Source organism: Anser brachyrhynchus (genome assembly GCF_964034855.1).
Source record: "Anser brachyrhynchus genome assembly, chromosome: 10".
Classification (NCBI taxonomy): Eukaryota; Metazoa; Chordata; class Aves; order Anseriformes; family Anatidae; genus Anser; species Anser brachyrhynchus.
The window spans coordinates 20,974,721-20,991,568 of NC_137705.1; the positions used below are offsets into that span (position 1 = coordinate 20,974,721).

At 37.0% G+C, this 16,848-nt stretch overlaps 1 protein-coding gene across 3 annotated transcripts in view; it reads left to right on the forward strand.

The window, feature by feature from the left end:
* The window catches only part of LOC308200247 (uncharacterized protein), a 171,369-nt gene that overhangs the window by 75,296 nt on the left and 79,225 nt on the right, over window positions 1-16,848 (forward strand). Inside the window, exon 1 of one of the 3 annotated variants that reach the window (XR_013955375.1) lies at window positions 14,843-15,462. The exons of the other annotated variants lie outside the window; for them this stretch is intronic. The gene's annotated coding sequence lies outside the window, so the exon portion shown is untranslated. Of the gene's footprint in view, window positions 1-14,842; window positions 15,463-16,848 lie in introns of those variants that run through there. 3 annotated transcript variants of the gene reach the window in all.

Genomic DNA, 16,848 nt, shown 5'->3' on the forward strand with positions numbered 1-16,848 from the left:
ATCAGACATGTTTATAGTGTGAGACTTGCTGAGTTTTATGATGGAAGTAGCCTCCAGCAGACCACTGGTCCAGAAGCCATCTGTAGAAAGTTTCTTAAGTTTTGAAAAAAATTCAGATAGGAAAGTTAATTGGATTACAGGTTTATTTTGACTGATCCAGACAGTTTAGCTGAGAGTTTCGATGGTGGCTTATTGATCTAAATGTGTTGAAGTAAAGGTTTCAAGTAACAATTTCTATTTTCTTTTTCTTGTAGAATGCCACTTTTTAGTATACTTCTCAGCAGCCTCTTGCCATTTTTCCTTCAGATTTGTTTTGAAATACAGATCTAACCTTGTTTGTAGTAAGCTCTGAAAAAGAATTAAATAAAATGAATGCTTAAATTTTGCTTCACAACATAAGTAAGTACTAGAGTTGCACCGCACAGTTGCACTTCATCCAGGGCCAAAAGGAAATGAAATCCTCACAAACATGGTGGTAGCTTGACGAAGCCTCTTGGTTAGACGTTTTCATAAAAGGAAATAATTCACCTTCTTTCTTTAGTTACCATCCCACATGACGCTGTGTTTCAATGAACTGTCAGCTTGCTGTAGTTTATTTCTTTTCAAGACAGATGGAAGAAAAGAAACGTTGAAATTGAAAACAGTCATGTCACATGCATCTCTGTTTTTTTTTTTTTTTGCTGGAGCCGGTGAATGCCCAATGGGCATTACAACAGATGAGTGTCACTTTACAAAAAAAGTCTTCAGTTGCCTTATACGTTTGAGTGTTTTAGTGTTTCACAGGACTTTGAATCCATCTTGTACTCAGGCAAAACCTGATCTTGAAAATGCTGGCTTTGGGGGGGGGAAGACCACGCAGAATATTTTTGTGTACGTGCATGTGTCTCTGTATGTACACATTGTGAATGAGATGCTGGCCTAGGCACTGTGTCTAAAGGGTGCCTGTTGGTGTCTGTGCCACTTAGACTTACCCTGCTGTTATCCTATGTCAGCAAAATAACGCATGGCCTTTAGAAGCCACTGTTGGAACTGATTTTTTTCTCCATTGCCTTGTATAAATAATTCCATGCCTTCATCTTACTCGGGTTAGTCTGGAGAATTGTAAGAAGTAATTCTCTTGCCTTGCCTGAAAAAAGCAGCACAGAACCGCTCATTTTGCAAACTGTTTCTCTGATTGCCCCAAGTAAAGAACACAAAATACAGTTCACTTCCTTTGGTAAAAATAAGACAAAACAACCTCTTGTAATTGTGCTTGCACATGAAAAAATTCAGGCAGTCCTGGAAACTGAGCAGGAGTTTGGCCAGGGAGATGGTTGGAATGGACACAAGCAGCTGGAGAGATGCAGACATTTGCCACCTGCTTGCCTTCCGGATAGTAAATAAATAAAATGTATGTTTTTTACAGCACCACCATTATCTACATTAATTTGTACTGAACACAGAAAACAGGTGATTTTGGGGAAAGTATACTCATTGTATTTGATGTGGGTAGTAATGGGAATAACTGTGGTCCCTAGTGAAATTTATTTATACCACATGGTTTCAGTCTTGTTCTTGGCAGTAATCAACCTCTTTATCTCCTGGTGACTAACAGGATAGCTAAAGACTGCAGGAGTTCTTCAGTGGGGATAGACTAGGCATCAGGACTCTCACTGACTCTTCAAAAGGCTAAACTGAATCCTAAACTTAACATAATTTTGGCTCCTGCACTGACTGTAAACACCAATCCTTGTGTGCTCACAGAGTTAACTAAGCAAACCCTTTCACCCCTTTTACATCTTATACATAACGTGCAATCACTTTGTTTTATATCCTTTGTCTAAATTTTATATTGGGCCATCCCACTGTGGCAATGAGCATGTTCTGAGACCATCTTTGGTCTTGGGGACTGAATAGTCGTGGCTTTAGAAAGTCAAAGGAACAAACCAACACTAAGAAAGATGATTACTGAATTCCCATGTTTGTTCCAATGTCAAAGTCCCTCCTATAGCCTTCTCATGGCCCCAGATACTAAAAAACAGATATTGTTGGTGGAGATTATGAATTCCATTACTTTTTACTGTGTATATCTACTTTTCTATCTGTATATGTTGCAATAAAACAACATGAACAAGGTTATAAAAATAGCCTGGAAGTGATTGACATGCTAATAATGCTCCATCAAGTCAATAATGCTCATGTAACAAGCTCCTGAGAAAATAATATTTTTGGTCAATAATACACATTTTTAAAATGAACTGTTTGTTTTTAATTAACATCATATTTAGCTATTTAGTCATGCCATGTCCATCAACTTGAGCAGAGAAAAACACGTGCTGTCTTGAAACACTATGTTGTTGCCTTAAACTTTCATCTCTTCCTTCTTGGCTTTCTCTTCTGCATTCCACCTTAGCATGTTTTAGAGGATTGAGGCAAATCATGGCTTGTCATGTTACTTCAAATTCTGCCCTTGCCCTTTGTATGAGTGGTGTTAGGTGATTCATCTGTGACAGAACATCCCATTATATTGTGACAGATTGTCAAGGTGAACCTGCTGTAAGTACTTAGCAACAATATAGTGCTTCTAATGTGTCATTTGGCACTTTTTTCATTTCTTTTTCTTTTCTTTCCCTTTTTGGCTAAGGGCTGACAGGTTTTAATCCATTAAGTGATCCAAAAAAACAATGTTTGGGATTGTGTAATGCTCGGTAACATTGAGCAGGACAGACAGTGCCCGCAGATTCCTGACAGGGAGGAAATAGGTCCTGTGGTCTTAAGATGACTCTTGTCACATGATGCTAAATAGTACATTGTGGGGGTTTTGTTTGGTTTTACTGTTGTTTTTATCTTTTAAGAGAAAATTTGTATGCTATTAGTAAAAAAAAAACAAACAAAAAAACAAAACTGTTTAAAAGAAAATGGATTCGTGGCCCAGTTACAAAGGAGACCTGAAATAAATTCTAACAGGTTGCAAGATGGCTTTCAGATACATATTTCCTTGGGTTGTGTTGTTTTTTGTACTTACCTACATACTGATATGGACTTTTTATTTCATTCATTTAAAAAATAAAACATATTCCTGTCCATAAATCCTTGCAGCTCGATTTGTGCCAAGGGGAGAGTTTCTGTCTGCACTTGGTACTTTTTGTTAGTGCTTTGTGTTGGACCGAAATGGCATATCGATATTGTGGCAACTGTTCACATCTTTGCATGTGTTCCACTTCAGCACAGGGGCTTGGGCAAACATGAATTTTCATGGAAGTGAAATAGAAGTGGGGGTTTGGCTGGAGAACTGGCTCCTCTGTAGACTGCACCTTGCAGCGGTGTTGCCATGCCTGGGCACTGGAGTTTAGGTTCCACAAGCTCAGGACTTCTGCCATTCCCTTGCCATCGTTCTGTCTCCTGGCTGCTGCTGGGGATTTCACAGTAGATCCTTGTCTCTAGCACAAGGCTTGTGATTACAGTAGGCTTCCATCCCTCTCATTAAAAATAATTTTGTACCTCTCAGTGCGATCAGATTGTGTGGCTGAACTCATATGAAAAATAGGATTGTGGAGTTGAGCTTCAGAAACAACTTTTACAACTGCCTTGGACACTGCTGGCTTCTGAGTGCTTCGGTAAATAAGGTGTCTTAATTAGCTGCCTAAATGTTATGTTAGGAGCCTGTCATTAAGGAACCATTGTTTGGACAGCTTTTATGTGCCTGTGTATTTATATATGCTCACATAAAGATCACAGTGCATATAGGAACCCTTACTTTTTGTTGATGCAAAATTCACCTATCTTCCTGAAGTCAGTAGTAAATTGATGGCTTAGAAAAAGTCTGGCTTACAGTTTTGAACAAAACTACAGTAGATGACATCCATCAATATGTGGTTACTGAGCAACATGTTTAAAATAAGGCAAATACTAAAGGGAAAGGAAGACAGAAATTGGGAATCTGATGCATTTTTAGTATAGAAATGAATCTTTCTTCACCCTTCAATACTTCTCAGCATTGCATTCTTTGCTTTAATGATGAGAATTGAAATGTGCATGGGATAAAGATTGCACTGATTTGAACTCCATGTAATCTTGATTTTGGATGTGAAATTAAGAAATTCAAACCTTTTGGCTCTCTCCATCTACATACATTTGCTTACTTTAGTCTGCGTGATCTTGGTTTTGAATTCTTTACAGGTTTTTCAGCATTTTTTTTTTAATTTGAGTCTTTGATATTGTTGTTGAAAACTACTGAATATTTCTTTTAAACAGAGGTAAAAATGTCTTTCTTTTTAAAATGGCGCAATATGTATTAATGAAGAGAATCCAACTTAAGAGGTATTTTCATGTGCTGTTTCCTGCTGATATTTTTGTAAGCACAGAATTAAGTGTGTTTGTCAAGTTTTTAAGGAAAACATCTATGATTGCTTTATTTGTATTATACTTAGCGAAGATACTCTTCTTGACTCTGAAAGCTATCTTTTTTTCAGAAACAATGGATTTATTGTGTAATTTTATCCTCTCATCACAAACTCTTATTTGTTGTAGTTTCAATGTAATCTCCTTTTCCTTTTCCTTTTCCTTTTCCTTTTCCTTTTCCTTTTCCTTTTCCTTTTCCTTTTCCTTTTCCTTTTCCTTTTCCTTTTCCTTTTCCTTTTCCTTTTCCTTTTCCTTTTCCTTTTCCTTTTCCTTTTCCTTTTCCTTTTTCCTTTTTCCTTTTTCCTTTTTCCTTTTTCCTTTTTCCTTTTTCCTTTTTCCTTTTTCCTTTTTCCTTTTTCCTTTTTCCTTTTTTCCTTTTTCCTTTTTCCTTTTTCCTTTTTCCTTTTTCCTTTTTCCTTTTTCCTTTTTCCTTTTTCCTTTTTCCTTTTTTCCTTTTTCCTTTTTCCTTTTTCCTTTTTCCTTTTTCCTTTTTCCTTTTTCCTTTTTCCTTTTCCTTTTCCTTTTCCTTTTCCTTTTCCTTTTCCTTTTCCTTTTCCTTTTCCTTTTCCTTTTCCTTTTCCTTTTTCCTTTTCCTTTTCCTTTTCCTTTTCCTTTTCCTTTTCCTTTTCCTTTTCCTTTTCCTTTTCCTTTTCCTTTTCCTTTTCCTTTTCCTTTTCCTTTTCCTTTTCCTTTTCCTTTTCCTTTTCCTTTTTTGTTTGAGGGGGAATCTGACAGCTTCTTTCTTTCTTTCTTTTTTTTTTTTTTTAACTTGCTTCACTGGTTTGTAAATCTGAATACCTCTGTGTAAAGTGTAAGCACAAGCCGTATGTAATAACTTTTCCAGGAGCAGAACAGACTCTAGCTCAGTTTGCAGTAGCACTCAGTGGGCTCAATTTCCATCTAAATTTTGCCTGGTGAAATTACCTGTGGGTAGGCTATTGGAAGACTCTCAGCTGAAGACCCAAATGCCACTGTTCATGAGAAGCTCTCTGTGGCAGAACTTCCCTCTCCTGAACCTCGACTATAGTCAAGTTCCAGAAAAGAGTTGTTGTTGTTTACCTTAAACATCCTGTGTAGTATGAGCCTGACCTTTTGGAACATGGTGACTACCGAACAGGAGATTCTAAAATAAATTATATTGCTTAGGAGTATGGTTCTCTTTCAGTCCTTTTTCTAAAAGCAGAGAATATAGCTGTGGGTAAATTGTTCTTATATTTGATGTAAAGTCAGCCTTTTTAAAGCAGAACTTCAGTTTGCATTCTTAAATCAGAATTTCCATATATACGTTTTTGAAGCCGATCAGTGTTTCTCCAATCTTTGTTGCAAAAGATACCGATCCTTAGCTGTCTGAGTGTGCTGTCTTCTTTGGAAAACTGCTCCCCATGTGGTGGCTTCACATGAAACACAGCCCTGTTTGTTAGTAGTATTAGCTGAGCGTGCTGTCCAGATTGCCAGTGCAGCAGAGTTGCACCCTCCAGTGTGACTGTGCATTCTCTCGAATCACAGAAGAAGGATGGAGAGCCTCTGCATGCCTGGGAGAATGTGTATGTGTGAAGGATGTGTGCAACATCCTTCAGTTATTATCAGGTGAAGTAGAGGGGAACTATGAGTAAGCGATGCTGATGATCACAGCTTCATTTTTTTTTCTGTTCTCTTATTTTTAGCTTGATGGTTTTTTTGTAATTATTTATATTTTGCTTGCAACTGCAGTAAGCTCACATATTTAAAAAATATGAGATGCAGATGGACTAAAGCTCGACAGCTTGTATTGTGGATTGACAAAAAAAAATAATAATATGAAATCCACAAACAAATTATCCGTGACACTTTTGTAAATTTAGAAAAGTAGCTGCCATACTCAGGCAATTCTTAGAAACGTTGTATTTTAGTAAACCCAATTTTAGTGCTTTGTTCTTTATCTGAATTTGCTTCCCGTCACTGCTAGTTCAGAATTTTGGGTCTAAACCAGCGCATTCTCATAGATTTGCTACTCCTACCCAACTACTCATTTTGCTATATCTCATACAACAGTCCATAGAATCTTAGCTGTTCATTGAAATCTCACCTGTGCACAACAGATTTTCTGTTGAAGTTGCTGGAATACTAATATTGAATTAAGAAGGTTAATTATAGGGTGGAACCAGCAGACAGAAAAGGAAATACAGTAGAAGCACATGGCAGTCATTTGAAGAGACTGCTGAAATGCATTTTTATGAATGATGGGAAGGAAGTTCTGCCAAGCTATGAATAAATTGTCCTAGCACAGGCTAATGATTATAGATTGTTTATTTTTGCATATAGTATTTTTGTGTTAATGCTGAAGAATCTTATATTTTTCATGTCTGTGAAGTTCAAGGAGTAAGGTTTTCTTCCTGGAAATATAATGACTTACACAAATTATAAAAAATATTTCCTCGTGTAGCATTAAAACTTGAGCATGTTTAGTTCTTGATGATATTTCCTTTTAATCTGTGTAAAAAAGGGCTGTGGAGCCATGCTGCAGCAAGAGTCTATAAATGATTTGTGGTCTGAACACAGCAGCATGGTAAGTGTGTTTGAAATCTTGTCCAAAAGCTTTGTTTTAATGAAAGGAAAAGCTTACTTTGAGTTCAGAGAATTTCAATCAAACTATAAGGACAACTATATAATGAAATATTTGTGTTTATATAGCATTCGATGTTTTTGATTGTCTCTAATGTTGACAGGTGTTCTGCAATGATCATGTTTTCAGAGTGCAATGGAAATGTCTGTGCTAGCAAAGTATCTGATTCTCAACTTGAGACGGGGCAACACTATTTTAAAATAATAGCAAATTTAAAGTAAATGGAAATGCATTTGCTTATATGTTATTGGACAGATTAAATGCATGGGCAAGTACTTTGTTTTTAGCATTTCATGATATTTTTTCACATTACAAATTGCAAAATCTCATAATTCTTTATGTAACCCAAGATGTATATTTATTTAAATCTTATTTTAAGGGGTTTTCATCATTTTGAGTTAAGCTGCTTCGTGCAGATTTAATGCCACAAATTTCAAAATTTCCAATATGAACAAGCCATTTGATTCCTGTATAATTCCAAGGATTTTATATATAACCATGTCTTATTAACAGCAGATCTCAGTGACAACCGAAACAAGGAATTTTTTTCATTTGGTGCTTGTTGTAGGAATTCACATTATATAATGGCTCCATTATTGAATGAAACAACTGGGGTAAACATCATTTAGATTTCATCCAGAACATGTTTCATATGACACTTCTCAGTCTGCATTTGGGGGTCTGCTTTCCATTTTCTAAGTGTATACCAAAACAAATATAAGAGCAAATATACCTTAGCTTCCTCTGTAGAACAAGTTTTAAAGCTGAGGAAATGTTTGGACAAACAACTTACGTCCCAGTTCAGCGAGGTATTTATGCTGCTCTCTCCTTACTATGCAGGTAACACAGCTGGTTTTAGAACAGTATGTGGGACTGATGGTTTAGAGCTCAGCTACACTTAAGTTCCTGTTACAAAGATACCCCATACTAAATCAAATTATTTCTATGATAGTGACTTTACTTTAAAGATTTAGTTCTGTGGCATCTTTTAGTCATGGAAGCTGAAATAACATCAATGTACATTTTTAATACACATTAACTACGTTTCAGCCACATCACTTTGTTAGCAACTGTGCTTTACAGCTCTTTCCTCTACCTTGGACTGAGAGTTTTTGCACAGAGAACAAATTCATAGTATAAGAAGAAATAAATAAATGAAAAACTACATTAGTTTTGACTGAATTGTGTTATCTAACCCTGAAATTACTTTCCAGGGCCCTTGGGACCTTGCCAGTAGAGTGGAAATCAGTTTTGTTTAATAGTACAGTATTTGCACTGTTAATTGTTAGTGCACCCAGAGATAAGATCACAGCCTTTCTGGGCTGCAACCTCAGCATTACGGTTACAATAGGCTCACATTTCAGTGGATCAAAATGACATAGCAGAGTGTTTGGTGGGAATAGAAGAGAGTCAGGGTCCTCCTTTCCATTCACATAGAATTCTGCAAGCAGAAATGTAATTGTTCCATGGTATGCACATAGACACCTGACATGGTAGTGTCGTCAGCTGACTAATGAAAATGAACTTTGCAGCTCACCATGGTTTACAGTGGTTTGTAATACAAGAACAGCAGGAGAGGAAAAAGCTGTAGAAAGGGTCACAGAAATTTCTTTAGAGCCTGTCTACCTGGTTATCTGTGAAGAGTCGTCTTGTTACAGTGTCTTAATGGTAGTTGAAGCTCAGGGAATTTTACTCTTTTTAACTGCTGCATTTGTGAAATCTGGAGCTGTGGAACTGTTCGAATCATGGGCAGTTTGCTTAATTTTGGCTACCACACTACGTAACTGAGTAGAGCTTTCCTTATATTGAAATACTAATTTTATGTTGTAAACTGGATTAACTGAACCTGAAAGTAGCTTCCCAGCTCCTATGAGAAGAGGTACCAATTGCAGTGTCAAATGCACAGTATTAGGGTGTCACCTCATTTTGCTTACTAGGTATTGGGGAATGCAGTCATGTCCTGCTCTGTGGTCAAAGATAATGGTGGATTATTACCCCTGATACAGAAAAGGGTGACTAAAACATAAGGATGTCTTCATGGCCAACCATGCCAGAAAAGAACAGAAATTCATTTTCAAGAGTAGTTGTCACAGTCTTTTGGCATTGTGAGGTGTCTCATAGAATGGACTGAATCCCACTGCATTTAGAGTTGCAAGACCTAACACTGAATGTTGAATGAGCAGCAATCCAAACTACAGAGGCTGTCCTCCATACTAGGTCCTCCACGTGTGCTACAAGCCTCTTTAGTTCTTTTCTTTCATCCTGAGAAAACATTGAGAATTTCTTAGGAGACCTCTAGAAGCACTTCTGGACTGAGTCTTAGCCACTACCACCCCAAAGGCCTTCCTGTTTATTCACCCTATCCTTTTCTAGACCCTTTTTGATTAGTTTGCTCCCAATTCTTTATTTAGGTTAATAAACAAGGCTACGTCTCTGAGGTCTTGTATATTTTCTAGGATCTAGCAGAAGAGCTTGAGCACTTCTCATCTCTTTTTTACATCAGGGTATCTGTTTTTTCATTGTTTGCATTTTTTCCAATGGTAGTAGAACATTGACCTGTGCATAAATGCAAGGCAAGTGGTTAGATTTCTTTTCTGTCATCCTTCACTAGACTCTGAATAAATACAGAAGTTGGTCTGTTTTCAAGTTTTCGAAAATTTCCTTGCCTGTATACACTTTTCCATTGTATGCAAAACACACAAATTATTCAGTGTTTTGGGGATTTGCATTTCACTACAATTCATTCATATCCCATGGAGGACTGTAAAAGGAACAAAGACTTAAGTTTTTATGCTTCTTTTATTGGATAAAATTTCCAAGAAAATATTATTGAAAACGCCTATGTATGTTTTAATACAAGAGTAAATTTATTGGGGACATTGAAGAGGCACTGCTGTAAAACAGGAGTGGAAGGCAAACCAGCTTTCTAATAGCATTCTGAGAGCTTTCCTTTTTGCCTATGTGCTATAGAAGGCTGATACTATCATGCTGCCAAATCAGAACATTATTTGGTAGATGTTGTCTTTTTGATACTGTAATACCCTGTGATAGACGAGGAGACATTCCACAGGTTATTTGGCTCTGTATCTTTATAGAGAGATTTCTTACAGTGCCTAAATGAAGATGCGTGACTTTTGATGGGAACCAAGGAGGCTAATTGAGGCTTGAGATTTCTGAAAATGTTTAACTTTGAATCTGAGGGACCAACAACTTTTCTCAGTGAGTTTACTTTCATGGTTATCACTGAACGCCAAGAGCTGGATGACAAAATATGTGATTTGCCAACCACAAAATATAGCATCCTTTTACTAATGAACTCTAAAGTAATATATTTCAACAAATACATAAGGAAGCAATATATTTCTCTTTAGCCCTATTATGTTTGTACCATAGCAAAATGTTTCTCCTTTTTCTAAAAGTGGATGCATAGTCCAGTTTTGAGGGATTTTTCTCCAAAGAGATATGCAATTTTGGCAAGTTCTAAAATAAAATGTTATTTTAAGAAAATAAGCCTTAAATTTTTACCTATATGTACACATAAGAAGTCTGCATTTAGCAGCTTCTGCAAGTTGAGGATTTAATCCACAGACTTAAACTTTTTATGTCCTCTAGTGGAGACTTTTACTAAAATATTTAAATCTTAGCTAGCATGTTGAGCAGAAAAGTGAATAAACTAAAAAAATAAAACCACTTTCTTCTGTTGGAAGGAAAACCTGAAAATATGGGTTTTCTTCTATATTTCCTATTTGATTGCTAGTGGTGTACTTTTTTGGCTCATCTTTGAATTGCTCATAATCCACTTTTCTAACTGCTTCCTTTTAAGAAAATGGAACTTTCCTCTCTTGGATTTCCTTTAAAAATTCTCTCCTCGTTGCAATGCTAACATACTTTACCTTATACACACTTCAGCAGAAATGTTATTCAGAGAACTGCTAAATTGGTCTCTGTTTTATGCAACAGTTTGATTAGTAAGTTTAGTAAACAGTGTGGAAAGGCATAGAGCAGTGTTAGTTTCTTACCAAAGGTAAGCGTTGTCTGGAAAGGGAGAGTCGCATGATTGTTTTTGCATGACTTTGGGACCTGAGAACAAAACAGAATGCACTAACATGATCTCAGTGGTGCGAGTTAGATTTAATATGGCTTGGAATGTTGTAATGCTGTTATCCTCCAATGTGGGATCCTAGGGATAGGCTACAGAGTCATAAAAGTCCCACAGTCTCTCTTGGTCAGAAGGAAAAATGCAAGCCAAATAAAATGGGAATGATTCAAGAGTTCTGGACCTTGTACTGGAGCTGAGGCTGGTGCCAAATAGAGAGGAGCTGCGGTGGTATCTTTTAGTAAATGAAATTATATTTTGGGGAGAAAAGAATACACTAGCTTTGGGGAACACAAGCTCGGAACTTCATATCCGAGCTAGACAGAGCAAACCTCAAGCCAAATACAGTTTCTGCATTTAGCTTCACAACCAGCTCAGTTGAGTAGTTTTCAGTCTTTGCCTAGCTGGTGTCTTTACTGCAAAGATGAAAATTTTAACTGAAAGTTTTTGGACTTATGGCAGATGTCATGAATCCTGACTTTATTAAGGCTTTTGAGATTATTTCACATACTATTTTCACAAGCCATTATATGCAAGTATATTGGAGGACATATTTATAATTGCAAATGATCTTGACAAATAGGATACGCGTTTTGGTTGCTTGTTTTGTCTCTACTGAAGAGGCATTTTTTGACCATGTCTTTAATGGATACAATGAACTATATCAGTCTTATATTGCCACAGAGAAGAAGGTTTGCGTTATGTAAATAGTGTTCCTGTTGAACTAAGGATTGTTTCAATGGCTTGGGGTTCTCTGCCATTGGAGGTATTTGACAGCAAGCTAGACAGGCATCTTCCAGGAATTATGCAGGAGAGGTGATCCTATTCTTAAGACTGATGATAGAGTATGCAATATTTTGCTATATGATTTTTTGTTTTTTTAAACTAATGTAACATTTGGAGATCTTTTAAAGACATATTAAAACTTGCTCATGCAACTTCATTGTCTTTGACAGGGTTCCATTTGGTACAATTCATTATGAGAAAATTACGACTGAACAATATCATGCAGCAGACATCATGTATACAGCATGCATGGTTACAGTGCTGCTATTACCTAGTTTCACATAAAGCAAAACTTTAATCTTCATATGCATATGTTCCTTTCCCCTTCAGTAAGTGCTAGAATACAAGAGAGAAATAATATTAAGCAATCCAATTAAAAGAAGGACTGTAATGTGTTTACTGTCTGGTTAGCCACAGAGAACCCAGACAAGAAAGAGCTGATCTACAGATATTACTTCCAATGTTTGTGAAACAACTGCTTGTTTCCTTTATAAATCTTTAATGCAGATGAGTCTTTTACTATAGCAAAATATAAGCATTATTAGTGAATTTATTCAGTGCTTTTATCTCACTAATAATGAGTTTAGTCTTCCGTCCTGATACATGCAGAATTTCCAAGAAAGAGAGTAAGTTTAACTGAAGTCAGGCCTGAAATTTTTCAATAAATAGAAAATGTGTAGATATCCCTTAAGTGTACTCAGTCTCTTTAACCTTTATTTTGGAAAACTGACTAGCTATCAAATGTGTATCACTTAGTTAAAATCTTCCTCTTCAGCCATTTGCTCTGTTTCTTGAATATTTTAGTAATAACTCATTAGGAATTTCACATCTTTGTTACTTAATATATATGTAGGTAACGATGCGGTTTAAACTGACATGGGAAAGTTTTCCCTTACTCAGATTCCAGTTCAGTGAGGTGAATGCATCTCAGGTGGAATTAAACATCTAATCTATGTCTGCAGCAAGGCAGTCAACTGTGTAATCTATATGTTATTGTAGGCATTCCGTAATGCCCGTCACTGCGGGTTGTGAAGGCCCTAATAAACATGAGTGATATGGAAACAGTAATGCTGTTTTATAAGAAGGGAGACTGAGGCCAAGTGCATATAAATGACCTGTCCAAGTGCTTCAGAGTGAGGAACCCAAATGCGTTCTTTACCCCAAAAGAGAGACTGGTGAAGCTGCCTTGCATTTAAAGTGTAGAGACTCTTGCATGTGCAAAATTGTGTTCATTAAATTCATGAAAACATTTAGAAAGCCACTGGCAGCTCTTCTGTCGACAACAAAGAACACTTACGGGATGAAACAACTTAACTGCTTCATCACGAAGGCAACTGCTTATTTAGATCATGGTCAGAGTTATCTTCTCCATGAAGTGGATTGGTGTTACAGGGTAATGAGTAGGAAAAGCTTGTCAAGTCTGTGGCATGACACCTATGCCGATTGCCCCAGTTCTGTGGCATTTGGTCACAATTTAGGCAATGGATTGCAAGATCCAGAAGTCCATCTGTGGTGCACTCTACATGTCAATAGCTTGTCTCTGTGTGTATATCTCTGCTCTCTCAAGTTTGCAATGTTTATTTTGATTTGAATGTACTTTTCTATATTGACATAAACAGGGAATTGGAAATGCTAAGAACTGCAATTTAGAATGTGGGTGTTTAAAATGCATAAGGAGTTGGAGCATTAAGTCTCCATTTTAATCTCCAAAGCATATATGGTATGTAAGGTGCACACAGGTAATGTTTACCTCTTTACTTCTGATATTTGATATGTTAAATATGTACTGTACATTTCAACTCAGCTATACTTTCAGCATACAGCAGACTCTACAAATGTGTTGGGGTTGTTATTTGTCCAGTTGAAACGATGTTTTGCAGACCGTTATCAAGAAGGTTCTTATTTTTATCTGACTACTGCTCTATATTTCTCCAAGGTGCACTTTAAGAGTGAGCTGCTGGAGTCTTCAGAATCAGTACCAACCTGATGCCCATATGAGCTAGTACTCAATCTCTGACCCGTTCCTTCTGAATAAGGGATGGGAAAGTAGTCACCATGATTGCTGACAGAATTGCTATGTTTCTGAGTGAGCTCACCATCCTTTGTTCCAAAGTAAACACTCTTTTTGAAGAGATGAGGCTTCTCAGAGTGACGTTCCTTTTGGCTTACCAAAGAGGCATGTACTTGAGCTCCAAGTAGGCGGTGGATGCAGATACACCACTGACTGGTTATTCTCAGTGTAGCCCTGCTGCTGTGAGAGCTCCTCCAGAAGCATTGTTTTCTTCTCACCCTCACAGGAAGAGAGGCAGAAGGGCTTTGTTTAGCATCCTATCCAGCATGGCTGCAGGTTTAATCTCTTTTTAGGTGGGGCAAACTGCAAAGCAGAGTTGATTCAGAAGGACAGATTTTGTTATGGGAACCCCTTCCTGATCAACTTGCTTTCTGAGAATATTTCAGCCAATGAGGGTTATTGCAAAAACGTTCAGCAAAACAGAAAACTTAAAAAAAAAAATTTCAGCTTTTTGTTTCTGTGAAAATTTTGAGTTTTTTTTTTAGCGTGGCACAAGAATCCTGATGCCAAGAAATATGCACATATGACTAACATAATCTAAATGAGAAAGCTTTCAAGCAACTGTTCCAGAAATTATTTGATGTGTTCATATGCAGTTTTGAAATGGAAAGGAGTCCTAAATGCATGGAATAGATTATTCATTAGCCATTACTCACCTACCCTACTTCTATTAGGCAATTGCTGGTCATTCCAATTTAAGCTCTGGATTTCTTAGGAAGACCTGGCAAGCTGCCTTGCTGTATATGGTAAATGAAGCTAATTGCATTGTCTGTTCTCTGGTTTGTTTTGCAGAGTGCAAATACCTTTGGTTTTAAGGGCAATATTGAGGTAAACATTTGTGCTGCTGTTAAACACAATTGTGGCACCAGGGAAATACTTCACACTTTAGCACTGGCCATCTGTGGACTTGAGGTTTCATCTATTATTATAATTATTTTTTTTTAGTTGATCATGCTTTAGAACACAGACTTGCTGAGTGGTAACTCTTGAAATATGTACAGCTGCATGTTTGGGTTTAATCTACTCTCCTCCATATGCACAACCCTGATGGTTGTGGGTTTTTTTTGTTGTTTTGATACTTTTTTTTTTCTCCAAATAAATATGCATTATCTGGGCTGATATATATAGTGGAGCTGGGCTTTGTATATCCTGTGCTTTTTGTTAATGCAGCTGCTGAAAGGCAGAGTGTTTAGGAAGTTATGGAGGTAGGGGTTGGACTCAAGCTGGTATGGTTCATACAAGCCAACATCATTATGCAACAGCTGCAGTCAATGTCGAGAGAATACTGCTGCCCTGGCAGCTAGTAAGACAAAATGAGGGAGAAGATGATGAAATCAGGTAACACCTGTGGATGAACTTTTCTTGGAACAGCTTCATTATGACTATTTTTGTCTTGCAAGACTACCACTAGTGCAATTAGCAAATTAGTGTAGGCAACTCAGCCTGCAATTCCAATAGCAGCATTTTAGCAAGCAGTTGTCTTGGTTCTCAGCAGCTATCAGAAGCCCAACAGTATGGTACTGGCAGGTTAGTATTCAGGTTTTCGTCACATAAATGTTCAGTGCTACATCTCTATAAAGCTTAACAATTACGTCACAAACCATAGAGATCCAGAGCAGGGTACTTTTTTGCGATTCTTAAATAGTACCGGTGTTCTTCTTGGAAACATAGACGTGTGTCTTCTCATTTTGCTCCAAGACTTGGTTGATCATTGCAGGTTCAATCATATTGGCTTGGAAGAGCCTGAAGTCTTAAAAGACTTCAAAGTTCATCTGCTTTAGGAGCTAGACCTTGAGGTTGTATGGCTGCTCAGTGTGTTAGTAATGTGATTCCCATTGAAATTTTTATGTGATCTTTTCTAACTGAACTTTTTAAAGGACTCTTGGATTTGGAGGATAGAGTTATGAATAGCTGCTCAGTAACAGGGATATGTGCATGTCTAGAGCTCTAAAGTGGAAAATTTTCTAGTGAAGAGGCTGAAGAGTGTGGGACAATCTAATAGGTAGTAGCTTGTTCTTTGAGGCTATAAGCTACGGTGTTAAAGAGTGACTTTCAGAGTGAATTTTGTTACTAATTTCATATATGTTTAGATTTCATGTGGTGGCTTTTTGAAATGAAATCTTACTGTATTTATGCGATGGATGTAATTAAAAAAATTAGTTTTCTTGTGTCAAAAATGTCAGTGAATATCCCTGAATGAAAGGTGTTCATGTACAACCCTTTTTTTTTCCTTCTTCCTTTACAATACCTAATGGTAAAGGGGGAAAAAAAAAAAAGAGCTATAAATTGATGGTGCATGTTCAGTCTGCGTTCTGGATCCTCATGTCTCTCACCTTCTACATCTGGCTTCTGCAGAGGCTCATTTTGTGTTTACTGAAGTACTGGAGGCTCTGATGTTATGGTTTCTTGAGCTCCTTAGTCATAGTCAGCAAATCCAAACAAAAACAAAGCAAAACAAACAAACAAACTCTGCATGTTCTGAGTAGAGTCAAGTAGAGGGCTCATAAGTAAATAGGTGATTTAACCTGATGAGAAACATTTAAGTTTTAGATAACAATGAGAAGCCTTCAGTGAAAGAGCAATAAATGTGTTGTGGTGACACAACCATGTGAAGCTGTCTCTAATTGAAGGAGCTTAATCCACCTTGAAAATAAATTATCTATGGGGGGGGAATAGTATTTTTGTTTCATGGAGTCTACGTGCATTTATTTGCTAAACACTTGCCTTCTTTTTCCATTACAAAACTTCAGAAAAAAAAAGTTAATATTTTAGCACCTGAATATGATCACATTTTACAAGCAAAACAGCCTAGGTACTTTGTCTTATCCACGGTTACTGAGCAAGGTAATTTTCACAGGCTTTCACAAAACAAAGACTATCATGTGTTTATCATATGCATATCTGTGAGAATTG